This window comes from Chiloscyllium plagiosum, unplaced genomic scaffold (assembly GCF_037043375.1).
Source record: "Chiloscyllium plagiosum isolate Xiang-an unplaced genomic scaffold, Cpla_swu_hap1 HiC_scaffold_49, whole genome shotgun sequence".
In the NCBI taxonomy this organism is placed as follows: Eukaryota; Metazoa; Chordata; class Chondrichthyes; order Orectolobiformes; family Hemiscylliidae; genus Chiloscyllium; species Chiloscyllium plagiosum.
The window spans coordinates 3,196,886-3,219,684 of NW_028270187.1; the positions used below are offsets into that span (position 1 = coordinate 3,196,886).

Genomic DNA, 22,799 nt, shown 5'->3' on the forward strand with positions numbered 1-22,799 from the left:
CACAGGCCAATAGTCACTAAGTAGCCAAGACCATAAGATAGAGCAGCCATTTGGCCCATCAAGTCTGCCCTGCCATTCTGTCATGGCTGATATGTTTGTTAACACCATTCTCCTGCCTTCTCTCTGTAACGGTTGATCCTCCTACTGATCAAGAACCTATCTATCTCTGTCTTAAAGACATAATGACAGCTGTCTGCAGTAATGAGTTCCACTGTCTGGCTGAAGAAATTCCTCCTCATTTCCGTTCTAAAGGGAGTTCCCTTCATTCTGAGGCTGTGCCTTCGGGTCTTAGTCTCTCCGACTCATGGAAACATCTTCTCCATGTCCACTCTGTCCGGGCCTCTCAGTATTCTCCAAGTTTCAACTAGGTTCTCCCTCACCCTTCTATACTCCATCGAGTCCAGACTCAGAGACCTCAACCTCTCCTCATATGATAAGTTCTTCATCCCTGGGATCTTTCTTGCAAACCCCCTCTGGACTCCTTCCAAGTTCAGCACATCCTTCTTTAGATAGGGGGCCCAAAACTGCTCTCAATGTTCCGAATGTGGTCTGACCAGATCCTTATACAGCCTTAGCAGTACAGCCCTGTTCTTGTATTCTACACCTCCCAAAATGAATGCTGACATTACATTTGCCTTCCTAACTGCCAACTGAACCTGCCTGTTAACCTGAAGAGAATCCTGAACCCGGACTCCCAAGTCCCTTTGTGCTTCAGATTTCCGAAACCTTTCCCCATTTAGAAAACAGTCTCTGTCTCTGTTCTTCCTACTAAAGTACGTAACTTCCCACTTTCCCACATTGTATTCCATCTACCATTTCATTGCCCACTCCACACTTCCTCAACACTGCCTGTCCTTCCACCTATCTTTGTGTCATCAAAGAAACACTCAGGGCAATGAAATAGCAATGCTCTTCTTGTGAATGATATTCGATCCAGAGCGAATGGCTCATTGTCCCAAAGACGAAGGCCAGAAGGGGCCACTCTCAGACATTAAGCTCTTGTACTGGTCTATTTATCCTATCCATGCCCTTCATGATTTTATAAACCTCTAAGATCACCCCTAAGCCTCCGATGCTCCAGAGAAAACAGCCCAACCCAATCAACCTCTCCCTATAGCTCAAATCCTCCAACCATGGCAGCATCCTTGAAAAATCTTTTCTGAACCCTTTCAAGTTTACAACATCTTTCCAATAGGAAAGAGATCAGAATTGTACGCAATATTCCAAAAGTGGCCTGTACAACCGCAACATGACATCCCAACTCCTGTACTCAATACTCTGACCAATAAAGGAAAGCATACCAAACGCCTTCTTCACTATCCTATCTACCTGCGACTGCACTTTCAAGGAACTATGAACCTGCACTCCAAGGTCTCTTTGTTCAGCAACACTCCCTAGGACCTTACCATTAAGTATACAAGTCCTGCTAAGATTTGTTTCCCAAATGCAACACCTCACATTTTTCTTTCTCAGCCCATTGGTCCATCTGATTAAGATCCCATTGTAATCAAAGGTAACCTTCTTCACTGTCCACCTTCATTTCCTTTGTATAAATGATGAAAAACCGTGGACCTAGCACCGATCCTTGTGGCACTCCAGTAGTCACCGGCCTCCAGTCTGAAAAACAACCCTCCACCACCACCCTATGTTTTCCACCTTTGAGCCCGGTGTGTATCCAAATGGCTAGTTCTCCCTGCATTCCATTGCTAACCAGTCTCCCATGGGGAACCTTGTTGAATGCCTAACTGAAGTCCATATAGATCACATCTACTGCTCTGCCCTCATCAATCCTCTTTGTCACTTCTTCAAAAAACTCAATCAAGTTTGTGAGACATGATTTCCCATGCACAAAACCATGTTGACTATCCCTAATCAGTCCTTGCCTTTCCAAATACATATACAACCTGTCCCTCAGGATTCCCTCCAACAACTTGCCCACCATCGCTGTCAGGCTCTCTGGTCTATTATTATCTCGTTTGTCCTTTCTTAAAATGGCACCACCTTCGCCAACCTCCAGTCTTCCGGCACCTTATCTGTGACTATCAATGATCAAATATTTCAGCAAGAGGCCCAGCAATCACTTCTCTAGCTTCCCACAGAGTTCTCGGGTACACCTGATCAGGTCCTGGGGATTTATCCACTTTTATGCGTTTCAAGACATCCAGCACTTCCTCCTCTGTAATATGGACATTTTTCAAGATGTCACGATCTGTTTCCCTACATTCAATACCTACCATGTCCTTTTCCATTGTAAATACTGATGCAAAATCCTCGTTTAGTATCTCCCCCATCTCCTGCGACTCCACACAAAGGCCACCTTGCTGATCTTTGAGGGGCCCTATTCTCTCCCGAGTTACCCTTTTGACCTTAATGTATTTGTAAAAACCCTTTGGATTCTCCTTAACGCTATTTGCCAAAGCTATCTCATGTCCCCTTTTTGCCCTCCTGATTTCTCTCTTAAGTATATTCCTACCCCCTTTATACTCCCCGAAGGATTCACTCGATCTATCCTGTCTATACCTGACATATGTTTCCTTCTTTTTCTTAAGCGAAATCTTAATTTCTTTAGTCATCCAGCTGCACCTACCAGCCTTTCCTTTCACCCTAACAAAGGAGTATACTTTCTCTGGACTCTCGTTATCTCATTTCTGAAGGCTTTCCATTTTCCAGCCATCCCTTTACCTGCGAACATCAGCGCCCAGTCACCTTTTGAAAGTTCTTGCCTAATACCGTCAAAATTGGCCTTTCTCACTCGCGATGTTTAAAAATGGCTAGGTTTTAGAGGGTTAAGATAAACTAGAGAAAATCTCCACTTTCACTGAACCAAAAATGTTAGGAAAGTATATATATATATACACTGTATCTTTTACCAACGTTTCTCATTTTTGAGATGGTGAAAACTGAGTACACCAAACTGCTATCTGTTTTGGAGTCATCTATAATCAAGAAACAATAATGCAAAATGAACCGAAAGGTTAGAGATCAGAATGAGCAAACAATGCCTCAAACTGATAATTAAGGTCCCAGTCCCAACCTAGCAGGAATATAAACCAAAGCTCTTGGCGATATATCGACCTTTTCAAAACAGTTCACAAACCAGGTGACTCAATAACATCGAATGTGTATTTTGCATCAACGTTCACTACAAAGTTTGTGCCTACCCTCCCAGAACAGGCTCACATCGGAAGGTAGAGGCCCTGGGGTCATTTACAATTTTTTTTGTTATATTATTTGTTCATGGCACATGGACATCACCCGCTGGACCCAGCACTTATTGCCCAACTCATCCCTAGTTGTCCCCTTGAGAAGGTAGGCACGAGCTGCTTTCTTGAACTGCTGCTGTCTATGTTCCGTAGATAGGCACACATTGCCCTCAAGGAGGAAATTCCAGGATTTTGACACAATGACACTGAAGAAACAGTGTTATATTTCCATGTCAAGACACTGAGTGGCCGGAAGGGGAACTTATAGAGGGTGGGTGTTCCCATGTATCTGCTGTACTTGTCCTTCTAGGTGAAAGTGGTTGTGAGTTTTGAAGGTGCTGCCTGAGGATCTTTGGTGTATTTCTGCAGTACATCTTGTAGATGGTACACACTGCTGCTACTGAGCATGGGTAGTAGAAGGAGTGGATGCTTGTGGATGTACTTCCAATCAAGCGGGGCTGCTTTGTCCCGCGATGATGTCAAGCTTCTCGAGTGCTGTTGGAGCTGCAACCATTCAGGCAAGGAGGAGCATTCCATCACACTCCTGACTTGAGACTGAGGTAGTTGGAATGGCTCAATCAGGGAAGATTCTAACCATGTATATCCCTCGAAGGAATAAATGAATGAAATCATGACGAATCAATATTGTTCTGTCTTCCTCAGATGGACCCCAGGATCTACCCTACAAATTCCAAATTGAGTTATACCCATCGCACACAGCCTCCCTCAGATATACGGAAAGCCTTTGATTTTCCGCCATTTAATATTAATTCTCAGAGTACACCCCCTTGTTCGAGAATCTCGAGGTTTGTAAACAAAATGAATAGTTGCCATTGGGGTGCCTGTGTTCTTTATTGAACATTACACGGCTCCAGCAAAAATAAAGGATCAAAAGGAAAGTTGAAAAGTTGTCTTGCAGTAAACAGTCAGTCCCCAGGTGGCAAATAATATCTGTCCCTGCTGAGTTTCTCCAACAATTTCTGTATTTTCTTTTATTTCTATCATTCATTGCCTGAAGAAAGCTAATTGAATGCTGGCCTTTATATTGAGAGATCTGGTGTAAAGGATGCAGAAGGGATGCTGTAGTTATACAAAACCCTGGTTCGACCCCACTTGGAGCAGATCTGGGCACCACACCTGAGGAAGGATAGATTGGCCTGGGAGGAAGCACAGCGAGACTTTACAAGAATGTTACCTGGGCTTCAGGAGTTAAGTTATGAGGAGAGATTACACAAATTAAGCCTGTACTGTCCAGAATTTACAGGGTTCATGGATGATCTGATCAAAGATATTAACAGGAAAAGACAGGGTACGGAAATTGGAAGTGTTTCCACTGGTCGGAGATGCTAGAAATAGGGAAGGCATAGCCAGAGAATTAGGGCCAGACTGTTAAGGAGAAAGGTTCGGAAGTACTACTAAGCACAAAGACTGGGAGAGGTTTGGAACTCTCTTCCACAAACAGCAGCATTGCTGGATCAGTTAGTTTTAAATCTTGAGAGATAATGTTTTTGTTCAGCAAAGTTATTAAAGGGGATAGGATCAAAGGCAGGTCGATGGAGTCAGGTTACACATCAGCCATTGAATGGTGGAACATACTGAATGGGTTGAATGGTCTCCTCCTGCTCCTTTATATGAATATTCCACATCAATATATCCTGTTGCCAAGTGGTATTTCCAACACTGGAGCAATTAGTGCTTTCAAATAGAAACTGAAAGTCCAAATATTTTATTTTCACACATTCCAGATCCCCACCATCCTCTGGGTGAAACAATCCTCAAATCCATCTCTAAACCTCTTACCCTTGAGTTTAAAAACTATGAAGGCAAATGTTTTAAACACCTTCTCAAACACCCTGTCTACATGTGACACAACCTTCAAAGATTTATGCACCTGAAACCCTCGGGCTCTCTGCTTTACAACACTACCAATCTTACACTCTGCTAACAAGTACCCCTCACCCATCAACCTTCTCACCCAACAACCCAAACTTCCCTCCCCAACACTTCCAGGAAGAGATTTGTTTTTGTGGATCTTTCCAATCAGACGAATACCAGCATGAACGCTGACCAATACATGACCTTGTAGGATCAGCAGCTCTCAGATTCATACTCACCGTTCAATCGACTTGACCCGATCTCTGCGTGGTCGAAATTTCTTGCAGGTCTGTCCTCACTCGGGCCCTCAGCTCGATTTCCCATCGCCTCCCCTGGAATGAAATATTTCCAGATCATTACCCAACCGAGTTCCAATCCGGATCGTGACAACAATTTGCTGCTGTGCGTGTACAAAAACTCCTGGCAACAAGGTCACTGAGCCAAGGTCCCACGGAATGACCTCCTGGAATTATCCAGAATGTGGCTGAGAACTTCTACGTTCATAGAATCATATACTTTTACTGTACGGAAGGAGGCCATTTGTGTCTGTACCAGCTCCTGAATGAGCTACCCAGGTAGTCCCACTCTCCAGCCCTATCTCTGTAGCCCTCTAACATCATCCCTTTCAAATTTATATCCAGCTCTCTTTTCAAACTTCCACCACTCCCTAAAGCAGCACATTCAAATTCCAGCAATCCAAATAAGTTTCTCCTCATCTCACTCTTTCACTGACAATCTTGAAATTCTACCAGCCAGTTACTAATAGACCAATGAGTGGGAAACAATAACTTGCTTTCCCGTCAAAATTGTTCAAACTTTCAACACCTCAATAAGGTCACCACTTCATCTTCTCTGCTTGAAGGAGAATAAGCTCAGTCTCCTGAACTTTTCCCTGCATCTAAAATCCCTCATCATTGGTATTATTCTCGTAAATCTCCCTCACATTGTGTCCAGGGTTTGAACATCCTTCCTTTAGTAAGGTGTCCAGAACAGAACAAAACCAGCCTGGGTAATAAAAGGCCAACTCCCTTTGTCAAATGTATTTCTAAATTCAGCTTCTGTTGCCTGTGAAGGTAAGGTGTTACACACAAAGAAATATCCAACAGATCAAAGGTACATCTCCAACATGATCTAATATTCTCCATTCAATACTTGTGCTGTTACCGGAACTAATTTCTTTTCTGCCCTCTGCTTTGTGTTGGGTTAGCTCAGTTGGCTGGATGGCTGGTTTGAAATATGGAGTAACATTGACCGCGTGGGTTTGAATCTCTCACTGGTTGAGGTTACCATGAAGGACTGTCCTTCTCCATCTCTCCCCTTGTGGAGGCATGGTAACCCTCAGGTTAAACTACCACCTACCAGTTATCACCCTCTCCCTCTCTCTCTCTCTGACACTCCAGCTGAGGTCCACCAGTGTCTTTTATAACTTCAATATCAGCTCCTTGTTCTCGGACTCTATGCCCTTATTAATAAAACGAAGAATGCTGTGTATTTTATTAATTGCTCTCTCCCTGTTATGCTGCCTTCACTGATCTGTGGACATATACCCCCAGCTCCCTCTGCTCCAAACCAGCTCTAGTTTTTTTACCCACCTAAATATATTGTCTTTCCATTTCTTTCAACCAACGCCCTTCACCAAATTTGTGTTGAATTATGTTTGTCTTTATTTTCGAATGTTCACGAATTAAAACCTATTTTGTTAAATCAAACTTCATTTTCTCCCTCCTAGCAGTTTTGCTATTAACTAACAATATAACTCCACAAGAACATCCAGGCTGGCATCAGGTCGAGTCCACCTGGCCCCTCAGGAACCTGCTCTGCTATTCCATACGATCGCAGCTGATCCCATCTCAGCCTCAACTTCACTTTCCTGCAAACACACCCTTTGACCCATCATTGATTAACAATCTGTCTGTCTCCTCTTCCACTTTATGCAGTGGTGGGGGGGTTGGGCGGGGGGGTGATGTTCCCACAATTGTACAACCCCCTCCTCATTTGAGAGAATTCATTGCTCCTTACCTCTGTTTTCAGTCTGCCCAGCCCCTTATCATGAAATGATAGCCTTTTATTCTAGATTCTCCCATGTGAGCAAACATCCTCTCTCCAACTCCTTTGTCAATACCCCCTTTAGCATTTTATAACCTTCAGTTAGATCTCCTCTCTTCCAAACTCCAGAAATACTGCTTAATCTCTCATCTAAGACAAACCCTTCATCTCTGGAAATGATTGAGTGAATCTCCTCTGAACTACCTCCAGTATAAACTGCATCTGTTCTCAAGTAAAGAGATCAAAATTGTACCAGTCTCTTCTCATAAGACTAAACTTTCATCTGGGCAATCAATTCAGTGAGTTTCTTTGAACTCCCTCCAATTCAACTACATCTCTCCTCAAGTAAAGGGACCAAAACTGTCTGCAGTACTCCGGATGTGGAAACCCAAATCCCTTGTACAGTTGCAGTAACAATTACCTACTTCCATACTCCATTTCTTTCGCAATAAATGTCTTCCTTGTGACCTGCTGTAGCCTTTGCACTGACATTTTGAACTTTCTCTCCCATTCAGATGATAAGTTGCCTTTTTCAATTCTTCCAACTGAAATGGATAACCTCACCACTAATGGGACTGACCAAAGCTCAGTTCACAGTCTAACGGAAATTGAGAGTGTGTCCTCGATTTGAACTGTTGTGCTTTAGATTTGCAAACGAGTCAGACACAACGGTTCATTTGCTCCAATTTGTCTAACTGATGTAAAATTGCTGGGTTTGCACCCTAGAGTGATTTTCAGACCATTTGGACAGCGCTTGAATGTTGTTCGAAGTTGCTAACCACCTCACTTACTTCTGTTCGACCGGGAACATGCCGGAAGAAACAGCGGGAGAAAATAAGAGAGGAAGAACATAGGAAAGTTTTAGTGTAAATATTCAGCTTCTCCTGCTAGTAAATGAATCTGGATTCTTTGATGCGCAAGCAACAGTTATTCCAATTTTAACCTTTAGTTTATATCTGTGCTGACCATTCCTCTGAACACAGTACATTTCTTTGTATGTCTCCCAAGTAATTTCGTCTGCCACTTGTTCAGCCTGCCCACATCCTCATAAAGAACGTTCCCAAATAGTGCTTTATTTCTTTTTTAATTCACTGGTGGGTTGCGAAAATCACTGGCTGGGCCGAGAATTTATTATCCATCCCTAGTTGGCCCCTTGAGAAGGAGGTAATGAGCTGTCTTCTTGAACCACTGCAATCCCTGTGCTGTAGGTAGATCCACGATACCATTAGAGAAGGAACTACAGGATTTTGACCCAGCAACACTAAACGAATGGTGATATATTTCCAAGTTGGGATGGTGAGTGGCTCAGAGGGAAAGTTGCAGGAGGTGGTATTCTCATGTATCTGCTGTGCTTGTCCTTCTAGATGGACGTGGTTGTGGGTTTGGAAGGTGCTGCCTGAGGATCTTTGGTGAATTTCTGAAGGTCATCTCGTAGCTGCGACTGAGTGCAGGTGGTAGAGGGAATGGATGTTGTGTTCCTGGATGGTGCTCGGCTTCTCAGGTGTGGTCTACAAGGTGCACTGCAGAAGTGACTGAGTGAGTGTGTGTTTGCGCACGTGAAAGTATATAAGTGTCAATGAGAATGTGTGTGTGTCTCTCTCTCTCTCTCTCTCTCTCTCTCTCACACGGACATTTACACTTTCATACTCACTCAAACGCACTACACACATACTCTCTCATACGCACACCCTCATATAAACACCATCCCCAGTGTTTCCTGTTCCCAGTTGCCCTGACCCTCTGCCAACACTCGTGTCTGTAAAATTCCCTCCAAAACCTCACCATTGCATTAAATAATTGTTACTGTGCAGCCTGTCTCATTAACAATATCCCACCAATCCAACCCAAACTATTCGATGTTAAACTCAAAAGATCGCTCTGCACCAACTCTCTCTAAATTGTCGACTAGAAATTACTGTCCCTCATTTTCACGGCCTGCATATATCGAGGCACCTGTCAGCGGCAACTGGGCGATTCACAGAGAAACATCGAAAATATCATCAGGGGGAGGCCTATCGGCCCCTCTAGCCTGCTCCATTCAAAGGGATCATGGCCAATCACCCAACACAGTCCCCTGTCTCCCCGCACCCTCCCTTTACCCTCTAAGAACTCAATCCAACTCCTTCCTGAACAACATTCAGTATTCTGGCCCTGACTGCTTTCTGTGACACAGACTTCCACAGGCTTCCCACTCTCTGGGTAAAGACATTTCTCCCCATCTCAGTCCCACTCCATTTCGTTTTGACTGTGACCCCCTGGTTCTGGACTCTCCGCCTGGTCACCGGGAACACCCTCCCCGCATTTACTCTGTTTCGTCCTTGTTCAAATTTATAGGTTTCTATCAGAGTCCCTCTTAATTCTTCTAAACTCCAGTGAGCGTCACCCTAATAATTCCAGTCTCTCTCCATCTGTCAGTCCCACCATCCCAGGAATCATTCTGGGAAACCTTCTCTGCACCCCCTCCATAGGCACAATATCCTTCCTCAAATAAGGAAACCCCAAACTGCGTACACAGTTCTCCAGGGTGTGGTCTCACCCTGTCCAATTGTAGCGAGACATCCCTGCACTTGGATTTGGATCTTCTTGCTATGAAGGCCTCCCTTATCTGAGAAAGGATATTACTCTTTCTCTCCCTTCCCCCCACAGATGCTGCTGAGCTGCTGAGTTTCTGAAGTAAGTTTTTAAGACTGTTCCTGTCAAGACTTCAGCTGGACCCCAGTGAAGAGCGAGCACAGATCAAAGATGAAGAATGAATTACCTGGCTCTGTGAAGTTGATGAAATTCCTGGTCACATTAAATATTGTTGATCGCAACAAGGTATCTGCCTTGGTGCAGGGACTGGAAGGATTCAATGTCCGGCTCTCTCCTGTCTGAGCTCAAGTTGTAATTCCCGCTGGCATTGTTTAAGGCTTATCTTTTAAAGTACCATTGAAAGTACGGTCCTGTACCACGACACAATATACACGCTCTGAAACAAGACGATTCCCAATTAGAACCTCCATTATATTGACTCTGGGGGTGAGGAAAACCCCAGCAACAGGAACTGTAACTAAACAAGACAAAGAGGAAATAAAAAATGTTATCTTCTATGACAGAATAATAACTGACAGGAGAAATAAAACAACTGAGATTTCACATCGTTGCAAAGTTTCCATCTGTTGTAAAATCTACACTTCGAAAGATTTGTGTTAACTATGGATGGTCAAATGGTACACCATCCAACCATTGCCCTCTCGATGTTCAATGGCATTACCATCACTGTCCCCAACCCCTGCAGTATCAAATCCTGGGGGTTACCATCACTGTCCCCACCTCCCACAGAATCAACATCCCGGGAGTTACTGTCACTGTCACTGTCCCCGTCCCCACCCCACATTCAACATTCTGGGGGTTACTGTCACTGTCCCCGTCCCCACCCCACATTCAACATTCTGGGGTTTACTGTCACTGTCCCCACCCCCAAACCATATTCAACATCCTGGGAGTTACTGTCACTGTCCCAACCCCCACCCCACTGTCAATCCTGAGGGTTTTGCACAGTCCCCCACCCCACACCCACACTGTCAACATCCTAGGAGTTACCGTCACTGTCCCCACCCCCACCTCCTGTCAACATCCTGGGGTTGCCGTCACTGTCCCCATCCCGCACCCCACTTTGAACATCTTCCATGCCAGTTAAAAGCAACCATCTCTCTGTTCTCCAATACCAGACTCCCAGTTGTAAGGTCACAGAACGGAAACAGGCCCTTTGGCCCAACTCGTCCGTGCTAACAAAGTCTCCAAACAGAACTAGCTGCATTTGCTTGTGTTTGGCCCATATCCGTCAAAACCTTTCCTATCCATGTATCTTTCCAAATGTCTCTTAAAGGTACTTATTGTACCCACTACCTCTGGCAGCTCATTCCAAAAAACGCACCATCTTCTGTGTGATAAAGTTATCTCTTTTAAATCTTTCCCCTCTCACCTTAAACTAATGTCCTCTAATTTTGGACTCCCTGCCCTGAGGAAAAGACCTTGACTATTCACCTTATCAAAACCCCTATTTCTGCAGCAATATATATATGAAACATCAAAGACCACTTAATGTGAGTCTAGCCTTGGATTGGAAGTGTACATCTAAATCGTTCTTCAATGTGATGAGGATTTCTGCCTCTCACACCCTTACAGGCAGTGAGTTCCAGATTCCCACCACCCTTTGAGTGAAAATGATTTCCCTCACATCCCCCTCTGAACCTCCTGCCCCTTACCTTCAATCTATGCCCTTCCCCCAGTCATTGATCCCTCATTCAAAGGGGTGGGGGAGGTTTCTTGCTGTCTACCCTATCTACGCCCCTCATCATTTTATACATCTCAATCATGTCCCACACTCTCAATCTTCTCTGCTCGAAAAGAAAACAATCCCAGACTGTCCAAACTCTCTCCATCACTGAAACTCTTCAGCCCCCAAGACAATATCCTGGTAAATCTCCCTCTGTGTGCTTCCCCCAGTGCTATCACATTGCTCTGATAATGTTGATTTGTATAGAGTTGCTTAAAAACTCACTGAAATGGCGATAAATTTGCTGTTCAGGAGAGATTCTGCCTCCTGCTTAGAAACAGCACAGTGCTAATTGCCCTCTTGACGTTTGCTGATGTTGATGACTGTGTGCACGGTTCTGCTGTGGTTGGAGTACTCCCAGTGAGAGAGAAAAAAAATTCAGGTTGTCAGGAGTATGTTGAGTTTAATGAATATAGAGGGTCTTTTAAGCTAAGAAATTACTTTGAGTGTTGTAGCTGACCACAAAAGAAAAAAAGAAGTAGGAGGGGCATTTCACAATAAGCTCATAGTTTGTAGGTCCACTTTTTGGACTATCAAGATAGTAAAGGATGATCTCAGAGGTCAGAAGGTTAAATAAGAAAAGAGGAACTGGACAAAATAACAGGAAGGCTGTAACGAACAAGGACAGCCAAATAAGGCAGATTTAAAGAAAAACAAGTGAGGTAATTAATAATAGGCTTAGGCTTGGGTGCAGGAATTACCAAATGAAGGAATAACGGGTGCAAGTAATAATCAAATAAGGGGATAGAATGAAATAGACATTTATGATAGGTTTATTGCTCAATGTAGATTGTCGGGAGACCCCTCAAAAAAGTATAAAAAGCTCTGTATTTTACTGTCGGGTGTGTCTCTCCTCGTACAGCCACCCATCTTTAAAGATTTTTGAATAAATGTGCTGCTTTGGAACTCTTTGACTCAGACTGAAAATTATTGATTAAGTGGGGTTCATTTCTCACAACTGGGGGCTCGTCCGGGATGAACTTCAGCTCCTGAAAAGGCTCCCACCGTCGATAACTGAGAAGGCATGCCTGTTTCCTTTAGAATGATCTCATGTTTTTCGGCGGTGGGTGGCTTGAGGGATTGCCTGAATTGAATCCTTTAAGAGTCATTCCGAACCCGTTGGTAGTGAGTGTGTGTACCTTGAGTTGGACTCAAGGGGACCTTGGGTGGGACCCAAGGGGGAAGGCACAACCGGAATACATCTAATAGCCAGGTAACTCTGTGCACTGACCAAGGTAAGAAAACTGACTTTTGAGTACTGCCTTGGTGGCTGGGGCTTGGGTTTTAGTAGTTATGAGGGACTAACGAAAGTAACCTGGGGGTTCGGGAGTACCAAACTCCAACCTCGAGTTGGACTCGAGGTTTCTGGTTCATAGGGGTGGGACCCCTAACTCAATTGCCTTTTCGCGATTTACAAGGACACCAGAATCACCTGACAGGGGTCAGGCTAACCCCTAAAAAGTGCCCTACCTTGAGGTGGACTCAAGGATTGTCTGGGGGAAAGAATCCTCAGATTCTGTAGGGATTGGATCCCTATTGGGAGAGGTGATTGAGGCCACTGGGTGGTGAACCAGGGTGAAATGGGTTGAGCAACAAGTAGTAAAGGAAAATCCTCCATTGAGAAGGGAGGCGTCCCTGGCAACATTCCTCCAGAAAGTCCGTTGGGTGGGATGCTGGGAAATTGGAAACAAAATGAACACACACACACACGACAAAAAGATAGAAAGAAGATAATTAAGTATTGTTGTTTTGTATGGATTTAGGAACTTATTCTTTGTCCTGCAGTCTTCTGGCCAAAGTACGGATCGGACAAAGACTGGGTTTGTCAATATTTAAATTTATATGTTAATGAAAAAGAACCCTTCAGTCAGGAGGAGTCTGATTATGCCTCCTGTTGGAAGGGTGTATTTAAAATACGGATATGCACTGTAAAAATAGATGAAAAGAAAATCCCTAGTGCACCACCTCTATCCCCATGGGAGGTATTAGATAATTTAACCCCACCATATGGAAGTATCCAACAGCCCGTGGCAGTTTCTGGTACAAGTCAGAGGCAGGCAGTGGGACTGGGGCAGGGGGATGAAGGTCCCACCACGTCTGAGACAGAACAAGGAATAGATAAAAGTCAGGTCCCGATTGCAAAACGTACCAGAAGCCAAATGGAAAGATTAGAAGAAAGTGAAGGGGAGGCAGAAGAAATGTTGGTCCAAAACATGCTTCCATTAAGAGAGGTCCCAATCGGGGAAAGAGAAATTGGATTTGTTAATGCCCCTTTAACTAGTGGGGAAGTATGGTCCTTTAAAAAAGAAATGAAAATACTTATAGAAGACCCGGTAGGTTTGTCAGAACAGATTGATCAAATACTGGGTCCGCATGTATATACTTGGACAGAATTGATATCCATACTAAATATTTTATTTACTGGAGAAGAAAGAGGATTGATAAGGAAAGCAGCATTTGGGGCCTGGGACAGGGAACACCCCATGGGAACTGAAGGGGCAGGTCAGGCAGAGGATAAGTTCCCCATAAGAGACCCCAATTGGGATCATCAAAAACAAGAAGATAGGGAAAAGATGAAAATTATGAAAAAAATTATTAATAAGGGCAATTGGAGAAGCCGTCACAAAGTTGCAGAATTTAACGAAGGCATTTGAGGTATGTCAAGGAAAGGAAGAGAATCCCTCAGAGTGTTCACAAAAACTGAAGGACTCTATGCGCAAATATTCTGGGATGGATTTAGAGGGGCCAGTGGGGGAAGGATTGTTGAAAATACACTTTATGACTAAGTCTTGGCCAGATATTCAGAAGAAAATACAGAAAATAGAGGGATGGAGTAAGAAACCATTAGATGAATTGCTGAGGGAGGCTCAGGGAGTATTTGTAAGGAGAGAGGACGAAAAGCAGAAACAAAAGGCAAAAATGATGGTAGCTACGGTTGATGAGGTACTTAAGAAAAGGACTGAAACAAAGGAAATAGATAACCGAAGGAATATGTGGCAGAATGAGAAAAAACAAGGGTATGGTAGAGGAAGGGGGATACCTTAGAAGTAAGGGGGAATAGATTGGCGGATGAGGCAGCTAGGGAGGCGGCCATGAGTCCACCAGAAGCAGTAATATGTCCCCTGATACCTTCGCTCCCTGATCGTCCGAGTACTCCGTTATTTAATACTAAGGAGGAGGAGGAACTGAAAGACATAGGTGCAGTTAAAACAGGAGAGGGGCGTTGGCTGCTACCTGATAGAAGGGAGATGCTTAATAAAATGATGATGCGAGAAATTATGACCATTTTACATCAGAGAAGTCATTGGGGGTGCAGGCAATGTGCGACTTAGTCCTGCGAAAATATGGATGTAAAGGAGTATATACCGTTGCCAAACAGATATGTGAAGGATGCATAACATGTAAAAAGATAAACAAAAAGGTTTTGAGGAGACAGGTCCAGGGAGGACGACCACCTAGGCTACGACCATTTCAGAGTATCCAGGTAGATTATACAGAGTTACCCTGGGTGGGAAGGTTGAAGTACCTGTTGGTGATCGTTGACTATTTGTCTGGATGGGCCGAAGCATACCCCTTGGCTACAGCCACTGCAAATGGGGTATCCAAGGTGATTCTTGAACAGATAGTTCCCAGGTATGGGGTAGTAGAACATATAGATCAAGGTACACATTTTACTTCTAAAGTATTACAGGAGACAATGAAGAGTTTAGGAATCTCCTGGGAATTTCACACCCCTTGGCACCTATCCTCATCAGGAAAGGTTGAAAGAATGAATCAGACGCTGAAAAAGCAACTATCTAAATTAGTACTTGAGACCAAACTCCCGTGGACAAAGTGTCTACCCTTGGCCCTCCTACGGGTGCGAACAACGTCTAGAAAGGACTTGGGATTGTCCCCTTATGAAATATTGTTCGGCTTACCTTATTTGGGCACAAATGGGGAGGTTCCAATTGTGGAAATTAGTGAACAGAAGTTAAAGAAGTATATACTGTCTGGTTCTCTATCTTTTCTTCGAACTCAGGGTCTGCTTGCCCAGACACCACCCCTTGACTTTGCAGTGCATCCGCTCAGACCGGGCGATTGGGTCCTAATCAAATCGTGGTCGGAGACGAAACTTCAGCCAGACTGGAAGGTCCGTATCAAGCCCTCCTCATGACAGAGATATCAATAAGGATGGCGGAGAAAGGCTAGACTCACTACACTCGGATCAAAGGGCCAGTGGAATCTTCAGTTGAGGAAGAAGTCTGGACAGCCGAATCAACGCAAGAACCGCTGAAACTCAGGCTAAAGAGACTTTGAGTAACTGATTATACAGTGGTGACGCGAGTGCGGGATTATTTCTTAGGATTGTATATTAAGTCTTTTTGTGCTTCAGCACGATTTTTAGAATGCTGAGGATGCTTAGAGTTATGATACTAGCCCTCATAGTATTGGGATTTTGTCAAATATCATTTTCATATGTGTTATTAACAGTTCTTGAGTCTGATAATCCACAAGTAATAGACGCTGATGTATGCAGCTTAGTAAATTGTGGGGATGTAGATAATCAGAGACAGTACTGCAGCTCAGAGATACATCTTAAGTCCTATGGGGATGGCCTTGGGGATGGTACTTGGTATAATGGTCTCGTCACAGTACACCGGGCCCCCTTCCGACCAGCCCTCGATTGTCCTGATAAAAAGTGTAACCCAATATACCTAACAATAAAGGAAACCACATGGCACAAAGCAATTATGGGGTGGGGAGGTGGGGGGCACCCCTCCTTATGACTTTAAATTTGATAAAAATTAAAGAGGTAAAAGACTTAAAACAGACCATTGAAATTGAAACTGGATATGAGGATACAAATGCTTGAGTTGAATGGGTGAAATACACTGGGAAAAGTCTGAATAAAAGCAATTGCTATGCATGTGCCTCAGGTAGACCCCTGAGGTCGCGTGGTCCCCTTTCCGCTCGGGTGGAAGCGAGACAGGGCTGGTATAATATGCATGATAGCCCTGTCTCAGGATGAGACGGCGTGGGGCAACCCAGGCTGTCGGTCTTTGCTGTTGTTGTTCTCTCCCCTGAAGAAGGAGGAATTAATACTTCCCTCTTCATTTTCGGACGTGGTCCGGAATCACACCTCCTGTGTATGAAGGCAGGGGTCAGAGCAGTCCCGATTTCTAGGAGACTTAAAGTCATGCTCGGAAATTGAGACAGAGTTGGAAGGAAACTATTCAGCTTTAAAGATACCGCGAACGGATTTGTGGTAGTACTGTGGCGGAAAGATTCTAAGACCTACTATGCCCTCTGACTGTCGAGGCACTTGTGCAATTGTACAATTGGCTATTCCATTTGAAAGAGGTGAGATTCCTGAAATAAAGGAGCGGGGCACGGTCAGTCTTTGCTACCTCCTTTGATGATGATATTTATTTGGACTTGATAGGGATTCCCAGAGGGGTGCCTGAAGAATTTAAGGCTCGTAACCAGATAGCAGCTGGATTTGAGTCTCTCTTCTGGTGATTTTATTACGATTAATAAAAATGTCGATTGGATTAATTACATCTTTTACAACCAACAAAGATTTATAAATTACACCAGAAACGCTGTTAAAGGAATAGCTGAACAGTTAGATGCCACAAGCAGGATGGCCTGGGAAAATAGGATGGCCTTAGATATGATGTTGGCAGAAAAAGGGGGAGTTTGTGTTACGATAGGGGGAAGTTGCTGTACCTTTATTCCGAATAACACGGCCCCAGACGGCTCGATTACTCGAGCCTTACAAGGATTGACGACCCTCTCACGTGAATTGGCTGAAATTTCTGGGGTGGACACTTCAATAACGGGGTGGTTGGAGTCTTGGTTCAGCAAATGGAAAGGAGTTGTGGTTTCTATTCTAACCTCCTTGACAGTGGTCGTTGGGATTCTGGCAGCACTGGGCTATTGTATTATTCCTTATATTCAGGGTCTCGCTCAGAGAATGATCGAGACTGCCTTGACCAAACAGATGCCCCTGAAGGGTCTGCAGGGGGACGGCCTTTACTTGTTAACAACTTATGATGTTGAAAATACCCCCAAAGGCATTTCCAAAGTCGATGAACTTTCAAGTCTGATGCTCTCTAACCTGGAGGCCTCATTGTCTCAGAATCAATAAGATCAACATACACTGACCAATAGAAAAGGAGGGATTGAGAGAAAAATTTCATGTTGTCAGGTGTATGTTGGTTTTAACAAATATAGAGGGTCTTTTAAGAAATAGTTTTAAGGTAAGAAATTACTTTTGAGTGTTGTAGCTGACCACAAAAGAAAAAAAAGAAGCAGGAGGGGCATTTCACAATAAGCTCATAGTTTGTAGGTCCACTTTTTGGACTATCAAGATAGTAAAGGATGATCTCAGAAGTCAGAAGGTTAAATAAGACGAACTGGACAAAATAACAGGAAGGCTGTAACGATCAAGGACAGCCAAATAAGGCAGATTTAAAGAAAAACAAGTGAGGTAATTAATAAGTATAATAGGCTTAGGCTTGAGTGCATGGAATTACCAAATGAAGGAATAACGGGTGCAAGTAATAATCAAATAAGGGCATAGAATGAAATAGACATTTATGATAGGTTTATTGCTCAGTGTAGGGGTGTCAAGAGACCCCTCAAAAAAGTATAAAAAACTCTGTATTTTATTGTCGGGTGTGTCTCTTCTTGTCGGGCCACCCATTTTTAAAGATGTTCGAATAAATGTGCTGCTTCGGAACTCTGACTCGGACTGAAAATTATGAATTAAGTGGGGTTCGTTTCTCACACTAGTAAATCTCGTCACCATTCTTGTAGAAAATATATTGAATTGGGGTCGGAACGAGTGGTTTAACGAGGTGCTGTCTCCCTCCACTACCTTATTTCCAGAGCCGGCAGTCAGCTCTAGGAGTGACACAGGGATGCCTGTGATTAAAGCAAACTGTTAGGCACTTTTCTAAGGCAGGAGTTGTTGTTGTGTTCAGCAACAAACAGTACTCCCACCATACAGTCAGAGAGAGGGTCATAGAGAGGCAGAGAAAAACAGAGAGACATAGACATAGAGGCATATAGAGTTATATAGAAACATAGTCATAGTCAGAAAGAGGCACAAAATCACAGCGTCATCGAGATTAATCGACAGAGTTAAAGCAAGTCATAGACAGTCAAACAGAGAGAGATAGAGACCTCGCGGTTTGTACAAGATGCCTCACTGGGAGGGGTATCTCTCCTGTCCCCCTCCACCCCCCAATAACCACCATCCTGACCCTCGGGAACGGGACATGTTGACACAGTCCGCTCTCCCTCGGCGCTTTTCCTTCCCGCGTGGCCCCGGCGCCATTTTAGCTTCAGGCCCCGCGCGAGATGGCGGTTAACGGCCGCCTCGTGCCCCAAGTGACCGTTAGCAGCTGCTTCAGGGGAAAGGCTCTTTAAAGGGACAACCCTTTCAGGAGAGAGAAACAACAGGGCCGGCTCCGGGACTCGCCAAACTCAATAATAATGACAAACACACACACAGACAGAGAGGTGGGAGTGAACAAGAAATTGTGCGGCGGCTCAACAAGACCAAAGGCCACTCTCCCGAAGGACGGCTGCCCCGGACTCGAAACGTTGACTCCGCTTTCTCTCTGTCTGTCTCTGGACAGATGCTGCCAGGCCTGAAGCACAAACAAGGTCCTCGGGGGTGAGTCCGAGTTCAGGATCCTGTTAAGGTTCGGTTGGCAGATGGATGACAGTGTGGGAGGGTGTGCAATGGGATTAGAAGAATAGAGGCGGAGACTGTTTCCTAAAATGGGGAAAGGTTTCGGAAATCTGAAGCACAAAGGGACTTGGGAGTCCGAGTTCAGGATTCTCTTCAGGTTAACAGGCAGGTTCAGTTGGTGGTTAGGAAGGCAAATGTAATGTTAGCATTCATTTCGGGAGGGTTAGAATACAAGAGCAGGGATGTATTGCTGAGGCTGTATAAGGCTCTGGTCAGACCACATTTGGGACATTGTGAGCAGTTTTGGGCCCCCTATCTCAGGAAGGATGGGCTGAATTTGGAGGGGGTCCAGAGGGGGTTTACAAGAAAGATCCCAGGGATTAAGCACTTGTCATATGAGGAGGCTGAGGACTCTGGTTGGAGTTTAGAAAGATGAGAGAGAACCTGATTGAAACTTACAGAATATTGAGAGGCCCATTCATGCATCTGTCCAGATACATCTTTATTGATGCTATCGTCTGGGGAGTGTTTCCGATCAAACAGACCTAGGGGATGCAGGAAGACAGTTCCTTAAATGTGGCATTGCGGCTTGACACTGTGGTGAAGTAAGCGTTTGGCATGCTTGCCTTCACTGGTCAGAGCACTGATGACAGGAGTTGGGGCATCACGTTATAGCTGCACAGGATGTTAGTGAGACCATTTTTTGGAATACTGTGTACAGTCTTGGCCAATCTGCTGTAGAAAGGATGTTGTTAAGCTCAAAAGGTTATAGAAAAGATTTACAAAGATGTTACCAAGGTTGCAGGGTTTGAGTTATAAGGAGAAGCTTCATAAGCTGGGAGCTTTTCTCCCCTGGTGCGTTGGAGGCTGAGGGGTGACCTTACAGAGGTTATAAAATCACGAGGGGCACAGAAAAGGTAAATAGGTATAGTCTTTTCCCCAGTGTAGGGGTGTCCAAAACTAGTGGGCATAGGTTTAAGGTGAGAGGGGAAAGATTAAAAAGGGACCTGAGAGGCAAATTTATCACACTGAAGGCAGTGAGTATATGCAATGAGCGGCCAGAGAAAGTGGTAGAGGCAGGTACAATTACATGTAAGAGACATTTGTAAAGGTACATGGATAAGAAAGGTGCAGAGAAATATGCACCAAATGCAGATAAATGGGATTAGTTGAGTTTGGACAACCTTGTCAGCATGGGCGAGTTGGGCTGAAGGGCCTGTTTCCGTGCTGCATGACTCTATGAAAATGGATGAGAAAAACAAACTTTGCCTGAAAGACAATCAGAGTGTACAGGAGGAGCTGTGAATATTTGGGGTCATTATACAGACCAATTTATCTTGGCAAAGCACGCGATTGGAACAAATCAAAAACTGATTCTGACAAATGTTATTTCTCTGTACTCTGAACAGAATGTGGTCATCTCTGCCAAGATGGGAAGTGGATGCAATTCTGAAATGTCCTTGAACCAATCGACTTCCTCAGCCACAAGGCAGTGAAGAGTTTGCAAAGCGTTAGGAATCACGTGCAGAGCAGAGTGGGTAAGGAGGTCAGATTTCATTCCCTGAAGGACCATCACAGACAGGAACAGGAGAATGCCAGTCGGCCCCTTGAGCCTGCTCATCCATTCAATAGCATTGTAGCTGATGCCCCATTCTTCATGCTCACTTTCCTGCACTTAACATGTAACCCTCAATTCCCCGACTGATCAAAAATCTACCTATCCCACCCTTAAAACTACTCCCTGTCCCCACACACAGCTCCCTGTGGCAAGGAGTTCCAACAACACGTAACCCTGAGAAGAAACTCCTCCTCACCTCCGTGTTCAATTTTGAACCAGATGATTGTTTGTTCCTGACAACAGTCACCAACTCCAGATTTGTTTTTGTTTAAAATCACATTCCAAATCCACCACCTACCACACCAAGATTCAAGTTCACATCTGCAGAGCAGACCCTGGGGAGCTGAAAACATAGGACTTTGCTTCCCCATTATTTCAGAAACTGAAAGTGAATCTCATCAAAATTGAGACCGGAATAAAAAATGCCCCACACCATTGAGCTAAACATTGATGTCGACAGAATCCATACAGTGTGGAAAGAGACCATTCAGCCCATCCAGTCTGTTCCAAGCCAGTGAAGAGGATCCCACTCAGTCCTGATCCTACCCCCCCCCCCCCCCCCCCCGTAACCCTGCATTAACCATGGCCAATCCCCCTAACCTGCACATCATAGTATCCTACAGTGTGGAAGCAGGCCTTTTGGCCCATCGGCTCCACATATTGACCCTCTGAATAGCAACCAACCCAGTGCCACCACCTTTCCAATCCCTGTAACACTGCATTTCCCATGACTGATCCTCCTAGTGTGCATAACTCTCACACTATGGGCAACTTAGCAAGGCCACTCCATCTGAACTGCACATCTTTGGACTGTGGGAGGAAACCCATGCAGAGAAGGGGAGGATGTGCAAACTCTCAATAAACAGTCACCTGTGGCTGGAATTGTTCCTGAGTCCTGGCGCGGTGAGGCAGCAATGCTAACCACTGTGACACCCAATGTTTTTGCCACTCGCCATGCCAGTGGTTAGCTCAGTTGATTCTATAGTAGGCTTACAATGTACAGTCACGTTGACAGCATGCGTTCAATTGCTGCTCTGGTTGAGATTGCTGTGAGTGATCATTCCCTGTGCTTTAGATGTGGTGTCCTTCAGCTTAAACCATAAAACAGCTGTTTGCTTTTTCTCCCCCACACCTCTTTCTCCCTCTCTCTAATGAGACAATGGTGACTTTACATTAACCGTCTGCTAAAAACATAACTTTGCTGATTAAAAATTAACTGCCCTCTTTTTCACTGCAAAATAACTTGCGTGTTTCCTCCCTGATGCACTATTGGAGTGAGCTATAAATAAAAGAAAAGACACTTTACCAACGATACATATCTAAATTAAGTGGGAGAGGGTGCACAGGGAGAATTACCAGTATATTGCCTTGGGGCTGGAGAGTTTCAGTGATTGAGAGAGGTTGGACAGACTGGGTTTGTTGTCCCTACAGCAGAGTAGATTGAAAGAGAGGAATGTATAAAATGATGAGGGATGAAGATAGGGGAGGCAGGAAGAAACTTTCCCCGCTTGATGGAGGTGGGGGAGGGGTTATAGTTTGAAGGTAAGGGCCAGGAGGTTTTGAAGGGATGTGAGGAAAATCTTGTTCACCCAGAGGGTGGTGTGCAATCTGGAAGTCACTGCTCATAAGGATGGGAGACACAGAAATTCTCATCACATTGAAGGAGGATTTAAATGTGCACTCGTGACGCCAAGGCTATGGAGCCAAATGCTGGGGAAATGGGATAAGAGAATATCGAGGTGGTTGTTTCTGACCAGCACAGACTCGGGCCTTTCTCGGAAATTATGACGAACTCACTTTGAGATGTGTAAACTACATCCAAGATACCATCTAGCATGATTTTGTACATTTCATGTTCAGAGATGAGGGGTTTGTCGTTGAAATAGAGATTCAGCAGTTAAGGCCAACATGCTCTGGAGTTTAGAGGAATAAGGGAGATCCAACTGAGGGATATAGGGTGGTAAAGGGGGTGGGATTGACAAAGAAGACAGAGAGGATGTTTCCTCAGGTGTGACAATTTAGGACGAGAGGGTCATTGTTTCAGGAGAAGGG

At 44.5% G+C, this 22,799-nt stretch overlaps 2 protein-coding genes and 1 long non-coding RNA gene across 9 annotated transcripts in view; 2 read left to right on the plus strand and 1 right to left on the minus strand.

Annotated features, from left to right (window-relative positions):
- The window catches only part of LOC122544500 (uncharacterized), a 63,522-nt gene extending 51,174 nt beyond the window's left edge, over positions 1-12,348 (plus strand). For all 4 annotated transcript variants that reach the window (XR_015755110.1, XR_015755109.1, XR_015755112.1 and 1 more), the window contains one exon: positions 9,771-12,348. The gene's annotated coding sequence lies outside the window, so the exon portion shown is untranslated. The remainder of the gene's footprint in view (positions 1-9,770) is intronic.
- The window catches only part of LOC122544670 (uncharacterized), a 28,082-nt gene extending 9,024 nt beyond the window's left edge, over positions 1-19,058 (minus strand). Inside the window, exons 1-3 of the long non-coding RNA XR_006310432.2 lie at positions 18,945-19,058; positions 9,883-10,167; positions 5,318-5,410 (exon numbers count right to left, since the gene is read on the minus strand). This is a non-coding gene — a long non-coding RNA (uncharacterized LOC122544670). The remainder of the gene's footprint in view (positions 1-5,317; positions 5,411-9,882; positions 10,168-18,944) is intronic.
- Positions 19,059-20,535: 1,477 nt separating this feature from the next.
- The window catches only part of LOC148135381 (uncharacterized), a 293,567-nt gene continuing 291,303 nt past the window's right edge, over positions 20,536-22,799 (plus strand). For all 4 annotated transcript variants that reach the window (XR_015755083.1, XR_015755082.1, XR_015755084.1 and 1 more), the window contains exon 1: positions 20,536-20,667. The gene's annotated coding sequence lies outside the window, so the exon portion shown is untranslated. The remainder of the gene's footprint in view (positions 20,668-22,799) is intronic.